Source organism: Hippocampus bargibanti, linkage group LG06 (assembly GCF_051943395.1).
Source record: "Hippocampus bargibanti isolate YZ-2025 linkage group LG06, ASM5194339v1, whole genome shotgun sequence".
Classification (NCBI taxonomy): Eukaryota; Metazoa; Chordata; class Actinopteri; order Syngnathiformes; family Syngnathidae; genus Hippocampus; species Hippocampus bargibanti.
Genome location: NC_142739.1, coordinates 19,637,755 through 19,655,696, shown reverse-complemented (window position 1 = coordinate 19,655,696; position 17,942 = coordinate 19,637,755). Strand labels below are relative to the sequence as shown.

At 42.0% G+C, this 17,942-nt stretch overlaps 1 protein-coding gene and 1 long non-coding RNA gene across 2 annotated transcripts in view; one reads left to right on the top strand and one right to left on the bottom strand.

Annotated features, from left to right (window-relative positions):
• The window catches only part of LOC148896689 (uncharacterized), a 246,063-nt gene that overhangs the window by 186,494 nt on the left and 41,627 nt on the right, over window positions 1–17,942 (top strand). The gene's annotated exons all lie outside the window — the stretch shown is intronic.
• The window catches only part of hint3 (histidine triad nucleotide binding protein 3), a 33,859-nt gene that overhangs the window by 8,923 nt on the left and 6,994 nt on the right, over window positions 1–17,942 (bottom strand). The gene's annotated exons all lie outside the window — the stretch shown is intronic.

The window sequence follows — 17,942 nt, the reverse complement described above, 5'->3', positions numbered from 1 at the left end:
GATGTCAGTTAAGAAACAAAAAAGTGACGTTGGTTGTCCTTTAAGAACCAGAAAAAAAGAAGGAACTTGGATGTATAGACGCTCCCCGATTTACGAGCATTCGTGTTACGAACGTTACATGCCAACACTTTTGCAGGTACGTCGAAAATGTTCGACATGTAAGTTAGATTTTGTATTGCGTGTCTTTTTCATACTGTGTGTGCTTCACATGCATGCACACAGACACATTGGAGGTTTCAAGGGCTGGATCTTTACGCGACAGAAATCAATCACAGCACGTCGAAGTAGTTCCCAACGAGTTCAGGGCCATCCGCCGAGCTCGCTTGCAATTGGCTGTGTAGAGTATGTGGGCGGGGAGGAAATATATTTTCTCAGTTGAGGTTCCAAGGAGTAGATGAGAAGGTTTCTTCAGCCGTCATCTGTACAAATTTGAACTTGAACAAATTTGACTCTAATCACCCTTTAGAACACAAATTAGGAGTTATCAGAACCCTCCAGCATAGGGCTAAACTAATACCAACTAACATTAAAGGTAGAGAAAAGGAGTCAAAAAATAGTAGCAGTACCTTACATTGCAGAAGTTTCTGAAAAATTACAGAGTCCTTTGGCAACACAAAATTCCTACTTATTTCAAACCGATAAACACGTTAAGGCAAAAATTAGTGCATCCAAAAGATAAGCTACCAAATGAAAAACAAAGTAATGTAGTTTATTCCATACATTGTAAGAATGAAAATTGTAAAGAGCAGTACATTGGGGAGACTCAACAAATTATCAAAAAAAGACTTTATCAACATCGCAGGGATAATACAAGTGGGCCTCAATCGGCAGTACATTTGCATCTAAAAGCTAGCAACCACTCATTTGACGACAATGAGGTTAAAATCTTAGCGAAAGAACATAGATGGTTTGAAAGGGGGGTAAAAGAAGCGATTCTTATAAAACAACAAAATCCTTCATTAAACCGGTCTGGTGGGGTGAGGTTCAATTTGGATCGTTCATACAATAGCCTGCTTAGGCAAAACAGGTTAGGCAACATTCGTAATGCTGATGAGGTGATACCGGTGGGAGTGGGGAAATGGGCCAGTCGTTAGTCCGGAATGTAGGAACAATCAGTGGGGCCACAGGGAGTGGTCCTCTGCTCCCCCCAACCTGAGAGTAGGGACCTATCATAGCTGTGTCCGGCGCCGCCATGGCTTGACATTAGGGATATATAAATAGGGCCGATACGACCAGTCAGACTTTAGTTCGCTGACGAAGCCTCTTGGATAGGAGGCGAAACGTCCGAAACCTTCAAATTTGTACAGATGACGGCTGAAGAAACCTTCTCATCGATGGACCACTCCTGTACGACTGATAGCTTACACAGACGTATTCCAAGGAGTAGGTGACGCATAACAAAAAGTAATTCAGTAATTAGGGGCCAGCAACTTCAATGATGGCTTACTGAAGACCCAAGGATATATGTTGTCGTACTACAGTAGGTGTGAATTTATTTTACGGCTATTAGTGCGCCTGTGTTTGACTTAAAACATATATTCCATACAAAATATTGCACTGAAGCAACTTATGAACGACCGTTCGGAACGTATTACGTTCGTAAGGTGGGGAGCGTCTGGACTCCAGAGTTCGGACAATACAGATACTTCTGCACATGACGTGAATGACTAGGATGAACAAGTAAGTTGTGTTTTTTTTTCTGCGTACGCAGGCCACTTCAGACCCAATAGTATACACATTCACCTTACTCGTTAACTAGTATCCAACACTTGTCATACCAATAGGCCCAACAAGTAGCCATGTGTAATGCACGAGAAGCATCCCAATCAAGGGGTATATATATTAGTTCAATAATATATATATATATTAGTTCAATAAAGTCGTCAGAGCATTTCGGGAGATATTCTCCCAAATATTTTTACGTTGACAATAAGCACCAACATTTGTTTTATTTTATTGCATCTGCATCTTTGAGATAGGGTCCTTGTAGTGGGAAAATTGAGCTGTCTTTGTGGACATGTGACACCGGTTTTCCGATAGTCCGTCAAGCTGCCGAGTTTTCGATTTAATGTAACAGAGACGAGTGTTAAACCAAGGGGCAAAGTGAGTAAATAAAACAGCGAGATTTGACAGGAGCGAGCGTATTAAGCATGTTAGTGACGTGAGTTGTAACGTCAAACCAGTTCATCTGGAGAGGGGTTTGAGTCCAGAGTTAACGTGGGAATCATTGCAGAAGGGGAGTCACGATAGATGTCTTTGATTTCAGAATCAGAATCACAATCATCTTTATTGCCAAGTACTGTATGTAGAACACACAAGGAATGTGTTTCTGGTACTTTACGCTGCACTAGTATCATCATCAAAAAATTGCAAAGAGGCACTATACAGTTCTATTTGGGTTACTGTTTAAAGAGTTAATGGCTTGGGGGAAGAAGCTGTATAAATGTCCGCCTGATTTGGTGCGCATGGATCGGTCGCGCCTGCCTGACGGGAGTAGCTGGAAAAGGTGGTGGGCAGGCTCCATAGGGTACAGTAGGATTTTCTGTGCCCTTGTTTGGATTCTTGCAGTGTGCAAGTCCTCGAGAGTGGGTAGGGTGGTGCCAATGATTTTTTCCACCATCTTAACTGTCCATTGAAGTCAGATTTTGTCCATTTTTGTGGCGGTCCCGAACCAAATGGTGATGGAAGAACACAGGATGGATTTACAGCCGTGTAGAAGTGTAGCACCTCCTGTGGCAGGCCATGCTTCTTTAGAAGCCCCAGAAAGTACATCCTCTGTTGGGCCTTTCTCAGGATGTAGTTGATGTTGACCTCCCACTTCATGTCTTGGGAGACTGTGATTCCCAGGAAGTTGAAGGTCTCAACCATTGACACGAGGCAGTTGGATTGTGTGAGGGGCAGCTGTGGTAATGGATGTTTCCTGAAGTCAGTGTGAGGGGCAGCTGTGGTGATGGATGTTTCCTGAAGTCCTGATATTGTGATACTTGATAATACGGGGTGATTTGGTGATGGAAACATTAAATGTGACGAGGAAATGGTCTGTTATAGAAAGTTTATCAGCTGTACAGTTGGAGGGAGCAAGACCAGAGCAGCAAATCAGGTCGAGGATGTGTCATTTAATGTGTGTAGGGAAATCTGTAAATTAATGGAAGCCAAGGCAAGGCTGTCGAGCGAGCAGTTGAGGTCAATGGTGAGCGGAAGGGTGGAATTGTCCATGTGTATGTTGAAGTCTCCCAAAATAATGATATTCGGTGAAAGAGAGGAGAGGTGGGTGAGGATAGCAGATACTTCATTTAAAAGTCAGAGTGTGGTAAATTGTGACGAGGATCATGGGGGTTTGTCCCAAGATTTGGTAAATGAGGCACTCAAACGAGCAAATTTCTGGGAGAGAGCCTGGAAAGACTTTGCATTTGTCCCGGTAGTAAATCGCTAGGCCACCTCCACAGCCAGGGATCCCAGTCAAGGGAAATTAAAATAGAGGAAAATGAAATATTTACATATATACACAAATACCATTTAGTTATTTATGTTTACGGAGGTTTTTCACCAACTTTGGTCATCCCCCATCAGGTCTTATTCAAGTTAGTTAGTTTAGTATTATAAATAATAATTATAAATAATGGTAGGTCAACAAGAATAAAAATGCCCTATCAAAATTTCCTTAATTAGAATAATGACTTATGAATTCAAATGACTCACCAGGTAGTTTGTAATTCTGCTTTCTCAATATTTTTTTCTCTGCATGTTTGCTTCCCTCACAATGCTGTTTGAGTGACAGCCAACCTTTGCGATGGATAATTGATAAACAATGGTGGCAAAGACTGCAAAGGGCTTTCCACAGATTTTTATGCTTGAGTACGGTATCTGAAAGCGGGCATCCGTCGAATTTCTTTATCCCTCCATCCAGAGACGCCACCGTTCCATGATCACTTGTGTGATATCTCTCTTCCTCAACATTTTTACAATGTGAAAAGTTGTGTGCTCTCCCGAGCGAGCAATCAAACGGAACACGTGCACGTAAGCTTTACATCAAAACAAAATCTATCTCGATAGATAGACCTATATATATATAGAGTAAAGTCTCGTTATATCGATATTCAAGGGAGTCCGAAAAAATATCGATATAACCGGGACTATCGATATATCCGACCCTGTTTGCATGTAATTTTCTCCGTGCGTGCATAGAAATAGTATCGATATAACCGGGACTATCGATATATCCGATATCGATATAAAGAGACTGATAGAGTGTTTATGCACATTAGTAAACATATTACGTTATTTCATGTTTAGATTAAGTAAACATATGTTTTTTCATGTTTAGCTTAGTATATATTATGAATTGTGCACGTTTAATTTCAGTCTAATTTAGTTAAATAAAACTATCAGCCTTATTAGCTCAATAGTCGTTGGAGAAAAAAGCAACAGCTCCAACTGCAATCTGAGACCCGCCCAACGCTGAGTTGTTCGTAACCGATTGGACGGGAAAGGTCGACTTGTCCGCAACTGATTGGACAACAGATCGCCACTCAGTATGTTTAAAAACTTGTCAGAGCGGGAGCTCGGTCTCTTTTGCTCTTTTTCTCTTTGTCTCTTTGTTCTTTTTGCTCGTGTGCTCATGTCTTCGTCCCACCGAGATGAGAAGTGCCTTTTCTGTCTCATTAGAATAAAGTAGTTTTTTGTTCACCATCTATCGTACTTGCTGATATTTTTATCAAGTGAACTCCAGACAATACGCGAACCAGGAAAGACAAACAAGAAGTTTTAACCGAACATTAATTGGTGCCGACAAACCCATGCCAGTCTACCAGCCTGGACTTCTGAGTAGTGCCACCAGCCTGCGTCTTTCAACGGGAGACGGGTACTTCTCGGTGGTCTGCTCGTTAAGGGATTTCAACGGGCGAGAGTGGAAGAAAGTCGTTCCTTCACTGGACCTGCCTCTTGACTGTCGCAGTGAGAGCGGAGAACCCCCTCTTCGCTTTAGCTTCTTGTGACTTTTTTTTTCACGAGAGGAACAGAAAAGAATTACTTCTTTTTCTTGTGGCGGCAAGACTCATCGTTCTGGCTGGAGGACTACACGGCAGTATTCAAAAGTTCACTGAGTAAGTAGCGCGCTAGCTAGCAGCCATTGTTTGAATGCATTGTGAGACCTCTCCTGGCCAGAGACGGTCTTTTCCACTTGACTCACGTACGTACCGGTGTGAAGCGATTTTCGTTAGGCAAGGTGGCCAAATGAGAATACGTATGCCGGCGGAGGAGTGCATATTAATGTGCACGAAACATCCACACGCCGAATTGTGATTCGGATGTTTTCCAGCGAAAGAATATTGTTCACAAGGTGGTGATAGCTGGGATTCAGTTTGTGTGGTGGACCGCTTTTATTCTGAAAAGCGGAAGTATTTTAGGGCAGCTGCGATAGTACGGAGTCGAGAGGAAAGAAATAAGATCAAAAATACATTCTTAACTTGGTTTGTCTATGCTAGCATAGTGGCACAGAGAAAGTTCTTTGTCTCGGAGAGAAAAAAAGGGTGGGGGCGAAGTCATTTGAGCCGTTGGTGTGTGTGTGTGTGTGCGTGTGTGCGTAAGAGCATTCCTTGTGTGTGTGCGTGAACGCGCATCCTGGCTGAGGATTGGCGCGAATCACGCCCTTTGTTCTTGGGTTTGAATCAACATCGCGAGGTGTGCTTCCTTTCTGGTGATAGTTAAAGAAGGAATTTGTTGTTGCAATCGTGAAAATGGGTGCTATTTTTTCCAAAAAGACCCCAATTCATAGGGACGTAGAGTTTATGTCCAAAAAGTTCCCAGGTAGCGAACTTTATTGCAAGAAGTGGATGGACTGTAGTACGTTCTCTGGTGCGTTGCAACTACAACCTTTGAGGGAAATCATGTTTCGATTGAAACTTCAGGAAGCATCCGCGATGAAAAAATCTCTTGGAAAGATACATGCCGAGATAATTGCCTGCGAAGCTTGGATTGCGCAAGCAAAAATCAGAGAGAGGGAAATGGAGGCCAAACGGATGAAAAAAGAGGAGAAAGCGATAGTTGCAATGTCTTCCAAAGTGAGCTCTGACGATGAGACTGTGGCTTCGTCGGTTGCACGTCCCAATGAAAAGTTGGTGGAAAATGGAAAGCAGCCATTGTTTCAATCCCCAGAGCTCCCCCACGGGAGGCGAGGGGGAGAGGCGGGGGGCTACCCCGGGCAGGCGCCACAACCCCCCTCCTACCACTCCCTCTCTTCCCCCTCCTCCTTCTACCCCTCCTCCGCAGGGCTGAAGAAAGGGGAGGACGCCATTTGTTCAACCCCTGTGGGGCGGGTGCGCCCCCCCCCTGGGTGGGCCCCCCCCGGTGATGACTCCAAATGTCTGTTGGGCAGACCAGCAGAATGGGGCGCTTAGGACCCCTACTGGAGGAATACGAGGATTACAACCTGATATGGCAAATCAGATTGCTGCTGATTGTGTCTCTTCGCGTACAAGGAGCAAAGCCAATTGTTCTGGACAATTGTATCCGTTTGAAGAGTTGAATGGAATTAAAATGAATAATGGAAGCGACTGTGACGCTTTGCCACTCATTCAGGTAGCAAATCCTAATTCTTCAAGCATACATGATCAAACTATCTTGGTTTATCGGCCATGGGGCGACAGTGATGTCGCAGAGGCGTGTAAAGGACTAGGTAATGTTGAAAATGCAGAAAGTTGGACTGAGAATTTTGAGGAATTATGTGCTTCTTATCAGTTGAATGGACAAGAAACACTTAAGGTTCTCAGGAGATGCTTGGGACACCATTGGAATCGGGTGAAAGGTGACTTTACTGGGAAAACATCGATGGGAACGAACATGACGTACGAGGAAGCGACAACCCAACGAAGATTGATTTGTGAAAACATCCGAACATTATGGAAGAAAACACCAAACTTTGGCTTGATTCAGAATTGTAGACAGTTACGTGGGGAAGATATTAACATTTTTCGGGGACGCTTGGAAAATGTTTTTCGAAACCACTGCTGTATTCCTGAATCTGCTGATGAGAATTCCATATATGTCAACCAATTCAAGCAAACATTTTTGCAGAATTTGACGCCGGAAATTGGAGATTTCATTCGCAAACATTATGTCCAACACCGGACTGGAAGGTTGGTTGATCTCATGGAGTGGGCAATACACGCCCAAGAAGTGGTGAGAAAAAAGTGGGGAAATGGTGCAAATTCGCCGATGGAACATGTGATGGCATCTACCATGGGTAACATACTGGAGAACGTGTTATACCAGGATCGGATGAAGAGACGGATGCCGCAAAATGATCGATGCTACAGTTGTGGCAGTGTAGGGCATATTGCTCGCCACTGCAAAAAGAAACCTATACCGAAAAGGAAACATGGGAAATCTTACAGACCTCCACCATATAATACGCGATATGGTGAAGGACAGAAAACAAAACATTCAGATTGACGTGAGGAACCCCATTTCAACACTGATGACAACAATCACAACAGTGAGAAATGGGAATCAATAAAACCAGTTGAAATCTTGGATTTGACTAATGTGTTTGCCTTGACCTTACCGGAAAACGAAAAACCTTATTATTGGCTAAAAATCGGGAAAAAGGATGTCAGATTTCTTTGCGATAGTGGTGCATGCAGATCAGTGTTAAGAGACACCATTCCAGGTGTCACTCCGAGTCGACAACAAATTTCTGTGGTATCTGCAGATGGGAAAGTGACATTGTTACCGATTTCCAAACCAATACAAATTTTAGATGAGGGACTAACTCCATACAAGGTCACTATGGTCTTGAGTGGAGAGTGTCCTATAAATTTGTTGGGGAGAGACCTGTTACAAAAATTGCAAATAGCTTTAATACCAACAGAAGAAGGGTATAAACCCAAAAAAGTGAATTTTCTGGAGTCCTTCGTAGTTGACGCTATGGGGGACCCAATAAAGGTCGATTCACTAGAATTATGACTGATGGCCACTTTAGGGGCGGAGGACTTTCCAGACGTCCCTGCCACCCTTTGGTCATCGGGAAAAACTGATGTGGGCTTACTTAAAACAGCGAAACCAGTTGAAGTATTGCCTAAAACGACTTATCGACCAAGACTAATATCCATTAAAACAGGATGCTATTATTGGCATCACCCCTGTAATACGGGATATGGTGAAAGCTGGTATTTTGATTGAAGACCCAACTTGTGAATGTAATACACCGATATTTCCTGTTAAAAAAGTGGAATCTGGAGTTTGGAGAATGGTGCATGATTTACGACAGATAAATAAATCCATACAATCATGTGCTCCGTGTGTGCCAGACCCGCACACATTATTGAACAGTTTAAAACCTGACAAAAAATGGTTTACAGTAATTGATTTGAGCAATGCCTTTTTCTCCATTCCGTTACACAAAAATTCACGTCATTGGTTCGGATTTACATTTAATGGGAAAAAATATACATATACAAGATTACCACAAGGGTTTACAGATAGTCCTACAATTTTTTCACAGGAAATGTCTTCGTGTATTGCTGATTTTAAACATCCTGAATCTTCTCAGATTCTTTTGTATGTTGACGACATCTTAATTGCTTCACCGACTGAAGATGAGAACAAGACTGTATCAATAGCTTTGTTCCAATATTTAGCGAATACAGGTAACAAAGCTTCTTTGGATAAATTGCAGTTCTGTCAAGAAGAAGTAGTTTTCTTAGGACATCTTTTGTCAAGAAAGGGAAGAGAGTTGACAACTAAGAGAAAACAGACAATTTTGCAGCTTCCTCGACCTAAGATGAAAAAACAGATGATGACGTTTTTGGGACTGTGCAATTATTGCAGAACTTGGATTCCGCATTATGCACAAGTTACCCAACCATTATTGACACTTATATACCAAGACGAAATGGCACTGAAAGACTCTATTCAGTGGACCGAAGAGGGCAGTAAAGCATTTACAGAATTAAAAAATTTGATAGCAAACACTAGCGTCTTAGCCTTACCTGACTATGACAAACCTTTTGTTCAAACAGTTGACTGCAAAGACAAATACATGACTTCAGTCCTGTTACAAAAGGATGGACAAAAGCTGAGACCAGTTGCATTTTATTCTAAAAGACTGGATCCAGTAGCTGCAGCTCTTCCAGCATGTGTTAGAGCAGTGTGTGCCGCAGTGTTGGCAGTTCAGTCGTCAGCTGAACTAGTACTTTTTCATCCCACAACGCTGATGGTACCACACTCAGTTGACTTATTGATTACAGGCACAAAAATGACCTTCTTGTCACCAGCACGACATTTGTCTATCATGACAACCCTGCTGGAACAACCACATATAACTGTTGAGAGGTACAATAGCATTAACCCAGCGACACTTATACCTCTACCTGTGGACGGAGAACCACATTCATGCGTTGACAGAATAAATGAGAACTGCAAACCACGACCAGACTTAAAAGACATACCTTTACCTGACAGCATCTACCTGTACGTTGATGGCTCTGCGTCTAGGTCAGACGCAGGGGCTAACAGGGTAGGCTATGCTGTTGTGACCGATGTTGAAATTGTTGTTGATGGCTCATTACCAAACACGTATTCAGCACAAGCAGCAGAAATTGTTGCATTGACTGAAGCGTGTAAATGGGCAGAAGGGAGAACGGTGACGATTTTTACGGACAGTCAATATGCGTTTTCCACACTTCACTGCTTTGCAGCTCAGTGGAACCGCAGAGGAATGACTACATCGAACGGAAAATCTGTCGAACATGCAGATTTATTGAGAGGCTTATTGAAAGCTATCCTCCTTCCAAAAAGTGTAGCTGTATGCAAATGTGCAGCGCACACGAGCGCTAAAGACAGAATTAGCTCAGGCAATGCGAGAGCGGACACAGCAGCCAAGAACGCCGCTCAGACTACTTTCAATTTGGTCAATCAAGAAATGCGTGAATTAGTGCCTATACAAGTTTTAAAGGACATGCAAGCGTTAGCTACAAAATCCGAAAAAGATTTGTGGCTTGCCGATGGTGCTAAGCTCGTTGATGAGTTGTATAAAATAGACAACAAACCATGTTTACCGAGAAACATGTTCCCTATGGTGGCTCGATTGAGCCATGGTAGTTCACATATATCAACAGGGGGCATGGTGTTTATAGCAGGGAAAGTATTCCATTTAAGCAGAGGTTTCAATTCGTATGCAAAAAAACTTTTGTCGGAGTTGTTTGATTTGCTGTAAACACAATCCACAAGGTAACATGCGACCAAAAAGAGGAACATTTCCACAAGGGTCACACCCCTTTGAAGTGGTCCACATGGATTTCATTGAACTAAGCACAAGTAATTCTTATAAATACTGTTTGGTGTTAATTGATTCATTCACCAAATGGGTGGAAATTGTGCCTTCAAAGAAATCCGATGCATTATCCGTTGCAAAAGCATTATGCAAACATATTATTCCAGAACATGGCATACCAAGAATAATTTGGAGTGATAATGGACCACATTTTGTTAATGACGTAATCACCAAAATTTCTGAACATTTGGGTATTAAATTAAAAAACCACTGTGCATATCATCCACAGAGTGCAGGATTGGTTGAAAGAACGAATGGCACAATAAAAAATCGACTCAGAAAAACCATGGAGGCAACAGGCAAACCATGGCCTGAATGTCTGTTTTTGGTTAAATTATATATGAGAATAACACCCACTAATAATGGCTTAACGCCTTTTGAGATCTTGCATGGCAGACCTTTCATCCTCCCATTATGGGAAGGTGTGCCCTGGCAAGAAAATGAATCAGATCCAGGCGCTTTGTTGGCAAAATGGTTGGGTGAAATTATTACAACAAAAGAGGTTCAGTCAGCCTGTGTACTGCCGCAGTCTGCCCTGTTGTCTCCACAGGAGTAGAAGCTGCTTCGGCCCGGAGACCACGTGCTGATCAAAGCAATTAAAAGGAAGTCCTGGTCGGCGCCAAAGTGGGAGGGGCCATTCACCGTGCTGATAACCACGCCAACTGCCATCAAGATCGCCGAGAGGTCCACCTGGGTGCATCAAAGCCACTGCAAAATCGTTCACCAACCAGATCCGGAGCAGGTGGAAGAGAGACGGAGCCAAACCACTCAATAGCCATGGGTTTGGTCCACATCATCTTGCTGTATGAATTAGTGGAGGCAATCCAGATGACGCACGTAAAGCCTCCCATTCCATCAGCCTGCCAGACTCCACCATTGCAACCAACGATGACAGAAAAGTGCCCTAGCATGGCACATCCTGTAGCCTGCTTGCCACTACAAGATGCAGGAATCATCTCATTTCCTCTTAACATCCTCATGAACGAAGCACGACAAACTGGAAGTGATTACCCTCATGGTTCTTGGTACGCTCGTATCAAGTCAGGGAAGACTTGGACCACTGGTTGGGACTCCGTTGTGGTCCATTCTGAGCCCAAAACAAAATGGGTTCAAAATAGCTGTGCCCAAGAAGCAAAACGAATTGTCAGAAAGATAACTCGAGGGAACTGGTTAGGAACTGGAACTGGCACAATGACAGATATTCAACTCGTTATCGTAACCCACAAGGTTGCAGGATGCATGGACTTGAGACTCTGTCCTGATTTTCGTGAACATCACACTGGTTTTCCCGTAACTATATGCATGATGTCATCTTTGACAACACCAGTCGTGACATCGCCGTTCAAAAATAAACCGCACATCAGACCGACAGCCTGGATGGAAACACCTGACAAAAAAGCCCAAAATTCAGGTGTCATGGACGCATTATATCAACCATTTGCAGGAGAAAAACATGACTGGAATCCGTTGTTATCAAACACGTGGTATCGTTATGCTACATTAATTGCTAAACAAAATAGGAAAAGTAATTGCTTTGTTTGTTCTTTTATGCCACATTCTGTAACGCAACAAAGAGTGCATTCAAAGGTATTTGGAGATAAAATGGCTCGAGCTGCGTATATGTTAATATCTTCGCATAAACCTGATCAACATTTTCCAGTTCTTCGCAATGCTTCGAGAGGAGAGATTGTTCCAAGTTTGGATACCATTTTGGAAACTGAAAATCAGGTTATGACCGAGAGCGGATTGCGATTACCAGTATGCGTTGCAATGTACGGTACAGGTAAAAATTTAGGTTTTATAGATGAGAATAGATGTTTATACGTGCTACCGTTAAACACCAATGTCACCATTTTACCTGTATCTTCACATCTTTGGGGGTTATGTGGTTGGAAAGTATATTCTTTTATTCCTCCGAAAGCCTACGGTATGTGCGCACCTGTTACTGTAACTGACAATACTTTCATCGTTACCAGTCGTCCAGCACACCATCATGTGAAAAGAAGAGTGTCGTTTAAGCCCCACGATTCGATCTGGGGAACTGATGTTCCAGAACAATTCAAACACCATAGCACGGGAAGTAAGGTAATGTTAGCTCTTTTTCCACAAATTGGAGTAGCTAAAAACATGCTACGAATTGAAACAATTGACTACAGGTTTCAAGTGTTTGTAAACGCCAGTTTGGAAGTAGATGAAATGCAAAACACTGAAATTGCAGCAATTAGACAAATGGTGCTGCAAAATAGAATGGTTTTGGACCTTTTGACAGCCCCACAAGGGGGCGTCTGTGCTATGGTGGGTGATACTTTTTGCACGTACATACCCGAAGAAGCGAATTCCATAAACATGACTGATGCTCTGTCTGTTGTCAGGGATCTCAGAGATGCCATGGCCAAAGATCACCGGCCTGATCAACCGTGGATTTTTGACGGGCTCTTTGGGGGCTCTTGGTATAAGACTTTGCTCAGAATGTTTATCCCATTCACAATTGTGATTGTACTTATTTTCTTAGTCATTGGTTGTATTATTCCATGCGAAGAACAATGCTAATGAATATGATAACTAATTCTCAGGTGAATTACGCAAAGGTTTTGTATCAACAAATGCGTGAAGGGGACCCAGTGTTGTAGCTAGGGATAGTACACCATGGCCAGAGAGTGGTTGCTCCAAAGAACAAAAGCAAAAAAAAGGAAACGGAGAGCCGAGAAGGAGTTTTCCTCATTAAAAACCCCCAAGAAATGGAGAGGTTATATATCACAGCAGCAAAATTGTGATAGAGGTTTTTCGCCTTCTCCATGGTAAGTTAAATAATATTAGACGTTGGATAGATGAGATTAGAATGGTTCCCTGTGCAATTAGTATGACGTGCATGCATGAAAACTTTTGGAAATGTATGAACTGATGTTTAAATGTACAACAGGAGGGAATGATAGAGTGTTTATGCACATTAGTAAACATATTACGTTATTTCATGTTTAGATTAAGTAAACATATGTTTTTTCATGTTTAGCTTAGTATATATTATGAATTGTGCACGTTTAATTTCAGTCGAATTTAGTTAAATAAAACTATCAGTCTTATTAGCTCAATAGTCGTTGGAGAAAAAAGCAACAGCTCCAACTGCAATCTGAGACCCGCCCAACGCTGAGTTGTTCGTAACCGATTGGACGGGAAAGGTCGACTTGTCCGCAACTGATTGGACAACAGATCGCCACTCTGTATGTTTAAAAACTTGTCAGAGCGGGAGCTCGGTCTCTTTTGCTCTTTTTCTCTTTGTCTCTTTGTTCTTTTTGCTCGTGTGCTCATGTCTTCGTCCCACCGAGACGAGAAGTGCCTCTTCTGTCTCATTAGAATAAAGTAGTTTTTTGTTCACCATCTATCGTACTTGCTGATATTTTTATCAAGTGAACTCCAGACAATACGCGATACTATATATATATATATATATAGTAAAGTCTCTGTTTGGTTAAAACTTCTTGTTTGTCTTTCCTGGTTCGCGTATTGTCTGGAGTTCACTTGATAAAAATATCAGCAAGTACGATAGATGGTGAACAAAAAACTACTTTATTCTAATGAGACAGAAAAGGCACTTCTCGTCTCGGTGGGACGAAGACATGAGCACACGAGCAAAAAGAACAAAGAGACAAAGAGAAAAAGAGCAAAAGAGACCGAGCTCCCGCTCTGACAAGTTTTTAAACATACAGAGTGGCGATCTGTTGTCCAATCAGTTGCGGACAAGTCGACCTTTCCCGTCCAATCGGTTACGAACAACTCAGCGTTGGGCGGGTCTCAGATTGCAGTTGGAGCTGTTGCTTTTTTCTCCAACGACTATTGAGCTAATAAGACTGATAGTTTTATTTAACTAAATTCGACTGAAATTAAACGTGCACAATTCATAATATATACTAAGCTAAACATGAAAAAACATATGTTTACTTAATCTAAACATGAAATAACGTAATATGTTTACTAATGTGCATAAACACTCTATCATTCCCTCCTGTTGTACATTTAAACATCAGTTCATACATTTCCAAAAGTTTTCATGCATGCACGTCATACTAATTGCACAGGGAACCATTCTAATCTCATCTATCCAACGTCTAATATTATTTAACTTACCATGGAGAAGGCGAAAAACCTCTATCACAATTTTGCTGCTGTGATATATAACCTCTCCATTTCTTGGGGGTTTTTAATGAGGAAAACTCCTTCTCTCGTTTTTTGCAACAATGTTTCTTGTTTTGTCTGCTGAAGCGCGATGATTTTGAAAATTATTAACATTCCATACTGTGTATTAAAGGACAGCCGATGTCACTTTTTATTCAAATGCAAATAAAAATGACTTCACGCCAAGACGTCTTGCATTGCTTGTGAATCCAAACAATGGCTTCAGATTCGGATAATATGCTTTCTTGTTACACATCCAGTTATGAATATGTTTCAAATACACTGTAGTTCTGAAGATTAAAGCATACATGTTTACAATCATTAAAGAATTATATGTGCCATTTTGAGGCAACATTGGGGGCATGTACATAACACAACAGGGAAACTGCAACGCTTACATCTTACTGTATTATGTATACAATTTAAAAAAGTCATCAATCTTCTTCTGCTTCCCATTTTTACCTTTTAACACAAACACTTCAATCTCGTCTGCTACACACGAGCCAGCGTCTGAAAATGAAAATGGCTCTGCTACACGGGTGCTGGGCACGTAATGGCGCGACCGATGGCGTGTCACGTGACAAAGTCACATGGCCAAGTCGACTCATGTGACCAAGTCGACCAATGGCGCGACCGATGGCGGCTCACGTAACAAGACACGTGACCAAGTTGACCAATGGCGCGACGGATATATCGATATAAACAACAAAAATGGCCGGCGGGGGATGAAAAGGAGCACCGTAATAACCGGATTATCGTCATAACCGGGTATCGTACTAAACGGTACTAATTATACATAAAAAGACTAGCAATGTGCAAGGGAAATGAAAATAGTATCGTAATAAGCGGTACTATCGATATAACCGATATCGATATAACGAGACTTTACTGTATATATATATATCCTACACTGTCTATATTTTTAACACATTAAACATAAAAGTGCCAAAAATGTGACGATGTTTCCCGCAAGTTTACTTGTTAAAAGCGCGGTAAGGGAGCTGCCATATTTGTTTTCTTGTTTCATCGGACACAGTCTCATGGTATTTTACTCCCGAGCGATACCGATTGTCAACGGAAGCAAGAGACATCGACCAAAACACACGAAAGCATGCAGACTCAAGCACTACGCATTCGGATCATCTTATCACCCTTCAAAATACTTTTTAGCGGTTATATACGGAAATAAAATACCTTTTATATGAAAATAGAAAATATCACTTGGGCGGAAAAAATAGCGGAATTCCACTAAATAGCGGACGTCTGGGATCCCTGCACAGCCAGAACGGCCGTGTTTGGGAATGTAAACAAATCCCGGTGGAGTCGAATCATTGAGTTGTGAAAAATCGGCATAAGTTTGCCATGATTTCTTTAAACAAAGAAAGTCAAGTTTACGGTCTTTGAGTGAATGAGAGGTACCCAAGTACAAGAGTGATGCTTCTGGGAGATGAGATAAAGAAGGTGGAGGATTTTAAGTGCTCGGGGTCAACTGTCCAGAGCAATGGAGTGTGTAAAAGAGTTGAAGAAGTGTGTCCAGGCAGGCTGGAATGGCTGGAGAAAAATGTCAGGTGTAATGTGTGATAGAAGGGTTTCAGCTAGGATGAAAGGAAAGGTGTATAATACGGTGGTGAGACCAGCCATGATGTTTGGACAGGAGACAGTGCCACTGAAGAATAGACAGAAAGCAGAGCTAGAGAGATCAGAAAGTACCCAGAGTGGATAGGAAAAGCAATGACTAAACAGTGATACCTTGACTTACGAACTTAATTGGTTCCCAGAGAGTGTAAGGCAAAAAGTGTATACAGTGATCCCTCGCTACTTCGCGGTTCACTTATCACTTCAGTGTATCGCGTATATTTTTTTCAGGGGATTTTTTTTTTATGACATGCAAATGTGCAAACAAAGTAAAAGAAACAACACTGCAAACAAAGCAGAATAAAAAGAAAGAATGCCAACAACTAGTGATAACAATTTTCTTCTCTCTGAGAAAGACTCCTTTAGTAGAAAAAGACGCTACAGCGCAGCGGAGTCAAGACAAATAGGAGCAGCAGCAAAATATTGTATTACAACACAGTTCTTTAAACTATGAAAAAAGAGGTTTTATTTTTTTTGTTTCATTCTGCAGTATATAGTTTTGCATTGTAAAAGAAAAAAACAACTGACTACATTGTACTTCGCGGATTTCACCTATCGCGGGCTATTTCTGGAACGTATCTCCCGCGATAAATGAGGGTTCACTGTATACCTTATTTTATGTAGAATAAATGTGCTATGGTATTGTAATTAAAGAAATAAACTGTACTATACAATAAAGTCTTTTTATTAGACCTTTGTGATGGGTTGATGGAATGGAGTTCATCAGACTTAAACACTTGATGAGGAACGTAGCCTTCTTTCACCATCTTAAGGAATGATTCATTGTAAACCTTGGCAGATTTATCGTTAGAACTGGATGCCTCACCATGACGTATGACACTATGAATCCCTGTACGACGCTTAAAGTTCTCGAACCACCCGTGGCTAGCCTTGAAATCAATGGATGACGAACTTCCAGGCCGTGCTTTCTCTGCGATAATTTTACCTAGTTCCTCATCAATTGTGTTCTGTTTAACTCGGTTGATAGCTTTTTGCATAAAGTGTCTCAAGGAGCTCTGGATTGTACATCTTGGAAGTTGTGATATTGCAACAGCAACAGACGCAGGCAGACACACTAGAAACTGCATTAATAGCGGATTCCCTTGTTTGTCCTTTCTATTCAAATTGTACAGATGGCGTGTGCGGGCTGATTGATGGGATATTTTCACCTTGCAGTCTACACTCTGCCTTTGAACTATCAATAAAGTTGAAACGAGTCCAAATTTCACTGTTTTCTATGCATTTTCTCACTCTCTCTGTCGTCGACCTATCCAATGTGTGCAGCTCTGTGTTTCTGTTAACCGCCCCTGCTGCGTGTGTCCCCTCCCTCCTTCTACCACGGTTCTTGACCAATCACGTGCGGCTTTAACTGAAGACTGGGGGCGGGGAATAGAAGACAAAAAAAAAAAAAATCGGCTGCCATTTCCTTGTTAGGAGAATGGGCTCGTTCGCGAACGACACATCACTCATTGTGGCTCTCTGTGTTCCCGAAAAATAGTTTGAATGCCAAAACTATATTTCGCAAATTTAACGTTCGTAAGGCAAAAAGTTCATTAGCTAAAGCGTTCGTAAGCCGAGGTATCACTGTATTGGAGGGACAACTCACATTAGAGGCCTTGGAGAGAGTCAGGGAGGCCAGACTGAGTTGGTTTGGACATGTCCAGAGGAGAGTGACTATATCAGAAGGAGGATGCTGAGCCTCGAACTGCCACGCAGGAGACTGAAAGGAAGACCTAAGAAGAGGTTTATGGACGTTGTCAAATATGACATAAAGGTACCTGGTGTGAGAGAAGAGGATGCAAAACCG